General features: G+C 38.5%; 1 pseudogene; it reads left to right on the forward strand.

Annotated features, from left to right (window-relative positions):
- Window positions 1-3,894: 3,894 nt before the first annotated feature.
- On the forward strand, window positions 3,895-5,405 carry LOC117066782 (annotated as a pseudogene).
- Window positions 5,406-11,509: the final 6,104 nt, after the last annotated feature.

Consider the following 11,509-nt stretch of genomic DNA (forward strand, 5'->3'; position numbering starts at 1 on the left):
CCTCCCACATAAAAATAGACACAGAATTATCAGAGATAGTGCATTTGACTTTATAGTGGCACACTTACTTCAGAGACACAAAATTCTAAATTAGAAGACTTATCTTTTAGGATAAATATTTCTGACACAAATTTCACAGGTGATCATTCTCCTAAAGTAAACATATGGTTAAAATTATGCTGACATATCACCTGATTTTCTTTTCTTTTATAATGTCTAGTTCTTACTCAATTAATAAAAATAAATCTTTATTTCTCTAAAGTAAAACTTGTACTATACTTTGAATTATGGAATTATTCTTATGGAAATATTGACATTTTAATGTTTATCCTATGCAGACACAGATTAACTTAGAGTATGCTCTAGTTAATAAATTAAAATTCTGGACACATTATTCAAAGCAGAAACATCTTTCAAAATGAAGAAAAGTCTCCTACACTCAATATGACATTTAACATTATTAATGTCTGATTTTATGTGCACAAAATTTTCTAGAACACTCTACGTGTTCAGCTATCCAGAAGCGCTCTGAATCCTTTCCTCTTTGTTTCAATGGAGGCTCCATTACATAGGCATGATTGAATAATCCACTGGCCACTGGTGATAAATATAATCTTTGGCACAGGATCTCTAGGCCGTCACTTCACCAGCCAAGAATCTCTGTGGATGGTGGCACATTTGCACAACATCAGAGTGGACACTGGGAGCTGGGAGAGGCAGGCAATGAGAACAGGCACTTCAGGGTCTTTGTTGGAAAGATGACTTCCCAGGCCTCGGAAAGCTGAGGGATGCCTGAGTCTGCATCTGTGGTGGGGCAGCTGCCACTGCTCCTGAGTAGGTGGGGCTCCTGCTAATTCACCGTGGATGTGATTGTGGTTTCTGCTTTCTCTCGGTTTCCACCAGTTTCACAGATTGCACAGCCCTGGCTTCACCTCCCTCACTGCACCTGGCATCTTTGCAGCAGAGTCTCTAAATGGGCTGCTGCTGCCATACCTGCAGCCCCCTTCCCATTTTGGAATGATACAGAGTGAACCCAAGAGTCAGTACCTTCAAATCATGCCTTTGTTTTTTCATTGACAAGACCCAGCATGAAGCTCTCAGTCAACATTATCATATTAAAAGACAGCACTTTGGAGATCCCAAAGATTTTAGGAGTTCTATGGCAGAAAGCAGACAAGCACCAAACATATTTTACAACCTTACAGCTACTAATAAGAAAACCCCAGGACTAGAGTGTTCAAACATCGAAATTAAAATAAAGTATTCCTTTATTAAACATCTTTATTTTAAAAGAAAGTACAGATTTAACATGGCTAATACAAAAATTTCTAATGTACTCTAATGTGAACGTTGATTGATTCCATGACAAAAGTGGAAAACTGCACAGAAAATCCCTTAACACAATCTTTGTTTAATCTACAAAATACACAAAATTACCTTAATGAAAGTGTGAATGAACAAAGAATGAGGAAGCTAGAAAGGGTTTTTGGAAAAACTCTTTTATACACAGGAACAGCCTGAAAACAGATCACAGACATCGATTAAAAATAAGTTGAAGAGGATAGCCTAAAGGTATATCCACAGCTGCACTAATGAGAAAACAATGTAGAACATGAAACTGCCTTTGTCATTTTTGCCTAAAACATATTCACAGCTACACATATAAGGGAACAAGGTAAAAGGAATAAGTGCCTTTGTCATTCATATAATCAGCAGACTTCAAGGAAATACACACTCCCTCCCTTTGTGGGCATGATACATGGTCAGCTCCAGTGGGCTCTGATGTAATACTTTTCTATTTTGGGCATGCTTTGGAACGCGAATCAAGCATTTATGAATTATCTCTTCAGCTTCTGCTTTTCCTCGGCCCAGTATTCCAGACAATGGTTTTGCTTTAGCCTCTCAATTTTCCCAGGCCAGGTACTGAACCTAGCTGAGTAGTGCTTTCTTCAAGACAGCCCACAGACACCTGAGAACATTTCATTCTTTCCAGTTCATAAAAAGCCCTGACCCAGCTTTATAGTTGGAAACTCTTGCAAATCCCCTCTTTACTATGATGAGCTTTCTTCTTTTGCTTATTAACATTTTATTCCTAGTTGAACTTTGCATCATCTGTCATTGGTTCCAAGTCAAGGTCTCAGGCCCATCTGTCACTTCAGCTCCTTCTTGGTCCAGGACCAAGTTCCAAGGCTGAGCTTAGTAGCTTGTGTAAATCATCACTTCAGCTGCAGATGAATCCACGGCCAAATTTCAGGGCCAAGCCAAATAATGCTTACTCCAAGACCACTAAGCACATTCCTTACTTCCCTGTCTTTAGAAACTGTAAAGCCCAGCCTCACTGTAGGTAAACCACTCTCATTTCACCTCCACTGTGAAGAGATTTTTACTTTCACTTATAAAAGTTTTGCTTCAACCTGTTTGCATCCATGTTTCTTCATTTTCTTGGCCATGAGACAAAGAGCTCTGTGTGATAACTCACAATTAGAGATTGCTACATTATGATGCACTCATGAGACTGCAATGACTGAAGTCTGGGAATTGAGCTCTGGGATGCATCGGCCTTGTGAGACCAACTGATAAAATGGTCCCACACTGTGATACACACACTTGGGGACAGTCAACCATATAGTGCTCACCCACATAGTCTGGAAACGGTCAAGGCAGATTTGTGCAGCCTAGAATCCTGAGGGACACCATCAAGCAGCCATACTTATATGCATTCAGGAAGTTGAAAGGAAGAGACAAATCAAGATGACTATTTAACAAAATTGTCATAAAGAATGCAACAATTTAAGACAATAAATAAGCATGGAAGAAATTCAACAAACTCCAAGTAAGAGAAACTCAAAGAAAAAAACTCAAACTTACCTGATAATTAAACTGATATACAACAAATACAGAGAAATTTTGAGGATTTTCAAGGGAAGTAACTAGTCATGTAAAAAGACCCTCAAAAATAACCAGTAGATTTCTTATCTGAATAACCACTGAATAACCATTGGATTTCTTATCTGAAAAGTAAGATGACAGAAAGCAGTAGACTAATATATTCCAAGTGATATCAGAAAAATCTGCCAAACCTAAACCTTATGATCCAACAAACTGTCCATCAAATGTGAGGGACAAATGATGACATTCCCAGATAAGAATTGGAATCTTTTATCAGTAGACTACCCTTTAATAAATGTCTTATGGAGTACTTCAGGGTAGAATGAACAGACACTCAAAAGCACTATGAATAAACAATAACACAAAAAATATGTAAGATAAAAAAGTTAACAATGTGCACTGCTACAGTTTGTTAAAAATTTAACTTAACTAACTTAAAACACTAGTATATTTAATTAAAAAAAAAAAACCTATCACTATTTTGTGTTTTTGACATACAAGGCATAAAGATGTAATTTTGAGAACTCAGAAAGTGAAATAATGGAGTTATGTTATACAGGAGTAAAGGTTTTGTATGTTACTGAAAATAAGCTAGTGTAACTTTTAAAATGTTATAACATTGGAATGTTTAGTATAATCATCATTACAACCACAATTAAACAAGCAAACACAAAAGAGTAACAGGAAGGAAGAAAGCTTTCTGTACTACATCAGAGGGTAGGGGTTGTGGATTTAGTTACTCTTCCCTGAGGCTACTGAGTAAGCTCTCAGGCACCATGAGACAAAGCCCAAGCTGTCTCACCAGGGAGTAAGTGTGGAAAGCCTAAGTCACATAGCATAGCTGCTACTTGACACAATTTTCACTGCACCAGTGGTGACCAAATAGAAGAGCCTCATCCATATGGAGAACCTGGTAAAGCACTGGAGGTAGAAAGAAGGGGCTATATGGAGACACAACTGAAAAAAAATTAACACAGCAAGTGCTCCAATCCTGTGTCTTTCTTCATGGCTTCCCAAGAGTTTGAAGTTGAAACAATTGTTGACAAAAGACCAGACAAAAATGAGAATACAGAGTCTTTGATTGGGTGCAAAGGTTATGACAAACAGGATGACACTTGGGAACCAGAGCAGCACCTCATGAAGTGAAAAATGCATACATGATTTTAATAGATGATAGACTGAAAAACAGAAAAAACTGACATGGACCACAACAAGTAGAGTTTTTTCAAACAATGCCAGAAGAGGAATTTCCAGATCTACCAAAGCAAACTATTCTAAGAAATCTTCTAAAATGCCTGTGACTAGCAAACACCACAGACCCAAAAACAGCCAGTCATTTACAACAAGAAAACTGTGAGTGGCATTCAGGAAATTGAGAAACTGGACTCTATTGCAGCAGATTGGCAGGACATGGTGGTCTTCAAGGTGACAGAAGGAAAACTCGTCAGGGACACTTCAGTTCCCGGTGCAGAACAGGCTGTAATAGAACACAGGACCCAGATACACACACTAATGTCTCAGATGTCTGGCTCAGTTACTACTTCCATGGTCACAGGCTCAGTTACCAAAAAGCTATAGTGGTATATAATAGACCCACTAACAGTGAATGGAACAACAGACATGCATACATCAGTTCCAAGACTGAAAGGTGGGCAAAGAAATGTTACTGATGATGGCAGAGATCAGTCTTTTATCAAGAAGATGTACTTCACCATAAGGCTAACAGAAAGTGCTGGCACATACAGAGACATTGTAGTGAAGAAAGAGGATGGATTCACCCAGATATGGCTATCAACCAGATCGACAGAAAAAAAATGCTCAGAATACGGAAGTAATTAAAGAAATGGTGAGTGCTGTGAATAGGGCTGCTGCGGATGACAGCAATCTCGTGCTCTTCAGCAGAGCTGGAATTGTCTTTTGCTGTGGTCTTCATTTTGGGTACTTTGTGAAGCACTTAAGGAACGACAGAAACAGAGAAAACCTTGGAATCGAGGATACTGTCAATAACTTTGTAAATAGTTTTATTCCACTTAAAAACCCTACTGGTGTATCAGTCAATGGCCTGCCATTGGACTAGGTGCATCCATAACTGCCTCTTTGTCATCTCATGTGGGCTAATGAAAAGGCTGGTACAAAGCCCCTTACATGACCTTTGGACAGAGTTCAGATGACTGTTCTACTGTTACATTTCTGAAAATCATGTGTAAAGCACCTGCCAATGAAATATTAACTGCTGGACGAAAGCTGACAGCATGGGAGGCATGTGCCAAAGGCCGCGTGTCTCAGGGGTTTTTGGCTGGAACTTTCACCAAGAGGTTATGATTCAAATTAAGGAACTTGCCTTATATAACCGAGTTGTGCTGGAAGAATGTAAGGCCCTTGTTCACTGTATTATTAAGACAGAGTTGGAACAGGCCAATGAGAGAGAGTGTGAGGTGCTGAGGAAGATCTGGGCCTCAACCTAAGGGATAGAATCCATGCTAAAATATGTTGAAAATCAAATTGATGAGTTTTAATTGTCAGTCCATCTGCTAAGGACACAAGAACTGAAATGAATTAAATGCATCATGAGTTGCAAGATGCCCTAATCCAGCTTCATAGCCCAAAGCAATTTCACACATAGCTAAGGCTTGGAAACAGAACTGAAAATGTCCAAACTAGGTATTTAAATTATCGTGCCATTTTTAACCATTTTGTAGCTTCAAAAGAAGTAACAAAACAGCTTATTTGCCCAAATGTGATTATTTTTTGCACACTTAAGCCCAAATACGAAAGCAGACTGTTGGGCACTAGACTGTTCTTGCACGCTCTGATTCATATCTATGGCTACTACCATATATTAGACCAGAATTGTGTTTTATTAGATGTGGATGAGGGAGAATTCTGTAATAATGTGTATTTTTCTTATTTTTATATCCCAGAATACAGAGTCTACTGGGGTGTGAACCAGCCTCAGTTTTCCTCTCACAAAGAAAGACACAGAACTATCGCGATGGTGCCCTTGACTTTATAGCGGCATAAATACTTCAGAGACACAAAATTATAAATTAAAAGACTTATCTTTTAGAATAAATATTTCTCACATAAAATTCACTAATGATCATTCTCCTAAGTGGAACATATGATTACAATTTGTAGTGAGATATCACTTTATTTATTTATTTATCTTTCCTTTCTTCTTTCTCTTTCTTTTTCTTTCTTTCTTTCTTTTTTCCTTCCTCCTTCCTTCCTTCCTTCCTTCCTTCCTTCCTTCCTTCCTTCCTTCCTTCCTTCCTTTCTCTTTTATTTTAACAAATGCCTAGTTCTTACCCAGTTAACAGAAGAAACTTTATCTCTCTAAAGTAAAACTGGTTGCACCATATTAGTGAATCAGGTTGCAGACCTTGGCCTAGTACCTATTAGTGGCTAATCTGAGAAACCCATGCTGGACATGGTGACCTATATCTCTGGGAACTCTTCTATTTTCACTTGTTTCCCTCATAGGCTGGACAAAGTTGAGGTATATTTTTTTTCTGCCTGGACAATTCCTTTGAAACTGCCCCAGCTTGTCACATTAGTAGAAATCAGCAGGTGCATCTTGGGGATTCTAGATCTTGTGGGCCTGTGAAGTTGCCAGTAATGTCTTTTTCATTCTCTTGTGACTCCCCTCTACTTCTTTCCAGTTCTTGTTTTAAAAGATTGAAAAAGCCACTCCAAGAGGTTTTCCAAAGCGCTATCTGATCCCATGGCTTGCTTCTGTATTTTTGTTCTGATATTAGAGGATGGCTGAGAAATAAACTATTATTTTACATTGTCTATCGCTTGTTGAATTAGGAGATAGTGTGTTTTGCTAAAGCTTCTCTTAGCCATTTCAAAGAGAATTTTTTTTTCTGGTTTATCAGTCACAAGGACAGTTTAGAGTAATTAAGAAGTTTTATTCTGGTTCTTTGAAAGTCGGCTAATATGCACAGTAGAAAGTGTTTTCTTTTCCATTCATCTATGTGTTTACTAAGGCTTCAATTGGGGTTTTCAAACAGCACTGTTTTTCTTTCTACTGGAAATAGTAATTCTGTCTTTTTTAATACATTTTCATCTTTCACCTGTGTTTATTTTTTGACTGACTATAGGATGCCAGTTATTCATCTTCAAACTCCTTTGCTGACTGCCTGTATGGCTGCCTGTTTCTCAGCAGTAGTTAAAATGTGGCTTAGGTGCACTGCATTTCTGCACATAAGATGAAACAGCTGGTTTAAATTTTGGAAATACTGTATGTCTATCATGGTCATCAGAGCACTGTCCTAAGTTCAGCTTTATGTATATAAGTTTACTGTAATGAGAAGGAAATTTAAGCCTTAGCAACACCATGTTTACGGTGCATTTCTTATAGTGGCAACAGCAAAGTTGGAGGTTTCCTGGGATTGCACAACAAGAGGTGTTTTTATATGACTATTCTGAGACCCAGATCAAGGAGGCAGATAGGGCACTCAGAAATTGCATTTGAGGCCGGGCGCGGTGGCTCAAGCCTGTAATCCCAGCACTTTGGGAGGCCGAGACGGGCGGATCATGAGGTCAGGAGATCGAGACCCTCCTGGCTAATACAGTGAAACCCCGTCTCTACTAAAAATACAAAAACTAGCCGGGCGAGGTGGCGGGCGCCTGTAGTCCCAGCTATTCGGGAGGCTGAGGCAGGAGAATGGCGTAAACCCGGGAGGCGGAGCTTGCAGTGAGCTGAGATCCGGCCACTGCACTCCAGCCTGGGCGACAGAGCGAGACTCCGCCTCAAAAAAAAAAAAAAAAAAAAAAAAAAAAAAAAAAAAAAAAAAAAAAAAAAAAGAAATTGCATTTGATAGTTCTCTAGAGATTTGTCTCTTTAACTTTGGAAAACTATGTATTGTAGACTTACCTTATGTGGTTCCCAAAGGCACAGGGGAAATTTTACAATGTTTACAAAATCTAGGATTTTTGAAGAGCAAAAAGACCTAGTTGTTAGATATTATTGAAATTATACTTCTTTGAGTAGGCCAGGCCTCCTGTCAGGAACATGGCCACATGGCCACCTTGCTGTCAATTGAATATTATTATTATTGTTTATAGATTTAGAGACCCAGTGTCAATGGAGTCCCAGTGCTTCCAAGTGCACTCAAGGAGAGTGCAGCCTACAGATGCTTTGTTGCCATCTCAAAACAGAGAGCAAATAAGGTGTCATTCGGATGTCTTCCTCCTTTTGGTGTTACCAGGATAAATAGAAAGTGTTAGGGCATCTTTTTTCATCTTTTTGCTGTGTCTCATCTGTGCCCCCAAAGCTGTCATAGGTGCCACTCATAAATGCAAGCATAGCCTTTACTCATAAATCTGGAGAGCTAGTCAGCAGCAATAGCGATACTTTCCTTCTGGAAACTGGAGTGGGTCTCTTTATTCTGATTTCCAGTCTAGGCTTTCTCTCCTCCCATAATGTGACAATGATGGATATGTCAGCAAAGTCCTTATATGGTATTTTGTCAGCCCATTAGTTATAGTTCAAACAACCTTCTGTGTAGTCAGACCAATTAAATAATTCCTGAAAGTCTCACTTTATTACTAGGTAGAGATATTTTGGCTCACACAGAAGCCTCCATCTGGATGACTGCAGGACAAACTGTTTGTCTCTCCTAAGTAGAAACCAATATTAACTAAGAAGAGTGGGATGTCAAGAAAAATGTTCCTGGGCTACAATCACTGTGTGCATCCATATTCACCTTAAGGATTCCACTATTTTTTCTAGACAGAGGCAGTATTTCCCAAAGCCAGAAGGTAGAAAAGGGCTAGAAGTCATTATAAATAAGCTATAAAAGAAAGCCCTTTTTAGACCCTGCAACTGTCTTTACATAACTTCAAATTTCAAAGGTCACTTTTTAACATTCCCAGAAATCCATTTTCTTGGACCTCAAGAAGTGAAAAGATTACCCAACTCATAGTTATTTGGAAGTAAAACACATGGTGTGCTTGGCTTTAAGAGGTCTTATCAGAGGTTCTCCAGGAAGAAGAGTTTCATCAAAGCCAATGTAGAAAGCCTATTTAAGAATAATTATTGGCTTGCAGTTTATGCTAATAATTAGTTTAACTATTAAATTATAGACTATTTTGCTATAACTCGGGCCTATAATATTTTCATTTTATGGAAATGGACAAGCAAAAGACAAAAATTTGTTTCAAATCTTACATTGGTCTTTATCTTCTGGTTTTTAGAATTAACCTATGTTTTAGACTCTCCTTGTTAATTCCTGTGAGCCAATCAGAAATTTCCAGCTGCAGCTAAGTAGAAAACATAAAATAATTAACATTGTAAAGTATGTAACAATGTCTTTGTTCTGGGCAATTATTCTGCAAATCTTACCAGGTAATGAGAGTACATTGGAGACTCATAGTAAATGGGCGTTTGGGTTTGTGGGGATAAGACTAAGGAATGTAAGCAAAACCAAGACCCATGCACCCACAACTTCTTTGGCAGCCTCATGATTTTTAATCTAACTCATCTCATTTTAACACATATACATTGATAACCCAATTTTTCTTCTCTCATAGGTAAAATCAAACTCCAAATGGTACTGCAAATGACAACACTGATGAAAACACCATGTTTCTGGGAAACCTTAACCTGACTTCTGGCAGAGCTCCAGCTGTTGTATTTCATTGCACAATCCCTCTCCCTAGCAGTAAGTAGTTAGAAAGATTAATTTTCCCTAACAGCAGTTAGTTAGGTAGTTAGGGTGGGTCTCTCCCTAACAGCAGAGAAAAGTTAGGTAGTTAGGGGGGCCCTTGGTATAGCTTCTAGAAACAAAGATCCAGCTTATAAAAAAAAATAGGGTACAGGCACATATTAGTAAACTTGCACAGACCTTCAGCCCACTCATATGAAGAAATGCAGTTCAATATAGACAGATCTTTGTTCTTTGTGCACTAAGATATGCTCACAAAGAAACTGACTGAAAAACAAGAACAACATTGAAACACGCTCGCCTTCTGTATAAGCATGGACTTCCAAAAAAACAGTCACTTTTTACAGGTGAGGGAAGTACAGGTTGGGGGACAATAAGTTTTACTGAGCACTTTTCTGAATACACTTTAGAATATAACCTAAACTGGTATAAATCATCATGTCAGCCTCTCATGCATCAAGGTGGTGGGCCAAGTTTTCACATCAGCACTTGTTAGTCCTGGGTCAAGGTCATGGGCCAGGCTTTCACATCAGCACTTGCTTGGTCCCAAACGAAAGTCCAAAGCCAAGTTGACTAAGACTTTTTCCAAGATCAATCATCATGTTCTTCCATTTCCCAGTACATAAGGACTGCAAACACCAGCGTCACACTGGGCAACAAATTTGGATTTCCACTGAAGAGAGCTATTTTAATTTCCTTCTTAAACTTTGGTTCTTTCACAAAATCCACAGTCCTGTCTCAGCCTTTTCTTGGAGTCTGAAATATTATGATTTGGTTTTTATTTCAATATGGCCAGCTTAAATTAATTGTGAGATTTGAATCCAGTTTCTTGAAGGCTTTTTACTATGCACATCAGAAAGTCTTTTTGTGTGCACTCATCCATAAAATCAGTAGGCCTTTAGTTAAGGTTTTTAAGGGGCAATGTCTCCCTTCTTATTAGAAATGGGGCTTCTATGTCTTTTCCATTCATCTTTTTTTTGAACTGATTTTCTTCTTTGCCTGGCTGTATAAAACATGTTAATTGTCTCTGAATCTCTCTGTTGCCTGTGGAGCTTCCTCTTGCTCAGCAGTACTTAAGATTTGGTTTGGGAATGACATAGCATGTTGCCATGCAAAACCAAAATTTGGGTAACATTTTGGAAAGCCTGTCTGTATTCATCCAGGTTATCAGAATACTATTCTAGGTCCCAATCTATCTATTTAAAGTCTTGTAATAAAAAGAGAACTAGGAATTTAGAGGCACCATGTTTTTTGGGGCATTTTCTTTAGGAGGTAGCAGTTTAATGGAGGGTTGGTTGGGAGAACTGAAGAAGCTGAGGATAATAAAGTGACAGAGGAGTCTCTGGATAGGGGATACAAGAAAAGCTGGAACATCTGGAAGTGTTTTCTGAGGATTTCTTGGGGTTTGTTTCTCTGACTTTTGAGAACTGTTCACTATAGAGACAAGTCTGATATGCTCAGAGAGCATGGTCAACATCACAATGCTTACAAATATCTAGGTTGTCTGCAAAACAAAGAAAGTATCTCAGACATTTTCCTTCCACTTGCAGAAAATATCTAGATGTTGGATAGTGTTGAGAGAGAAAAATTAGGTAGATAGGATGGATTCTTGATAAAACTACTTTAAACAAAGAAACAGACCAAAATATCAGGCTGGAGGCAGATTTTTTCAAAACTGCACAAACCTGCAGTCACTCAATACAGTAAGAAAGCCTAACAAGTAAACTCTTTTGTATTTTTTGTTGCCAAAAATATGTCAACAGATACTCTAATAAAAGAAGATTCTGCATGAAAATATTTTTTTCTTTAAATAACGCACATTCTTCTAGAAAATGGTCTCTATTCCTTTCACACAAGGGGCTTCAGTGTGCTCCAATGAGTGTTTTTTTTTCTCCTTCTCCTCCTTCTCCTCTACCTTCTCCTCCTCCTCCACTTCCCCCTCCTCC

The sequence above is a fragment of the Trachypithecus francoisi genome, unplaced genomic scaffold (assembly GCF_009764315.1).
Source record: "Trachypithecus francoisi isolate TF-2019V2 unplaced genomic scaffold, Tfra_2.0 Contig00140, whole genome shotgun sequence".
Taxonomy (NCBI): domain Eukaryota; kingdom Metazoa; phylum Chordata; class Mammalia; order Primates; family Cercopithecidae; genus Trachypithecus; species Trachypithecus francoisi.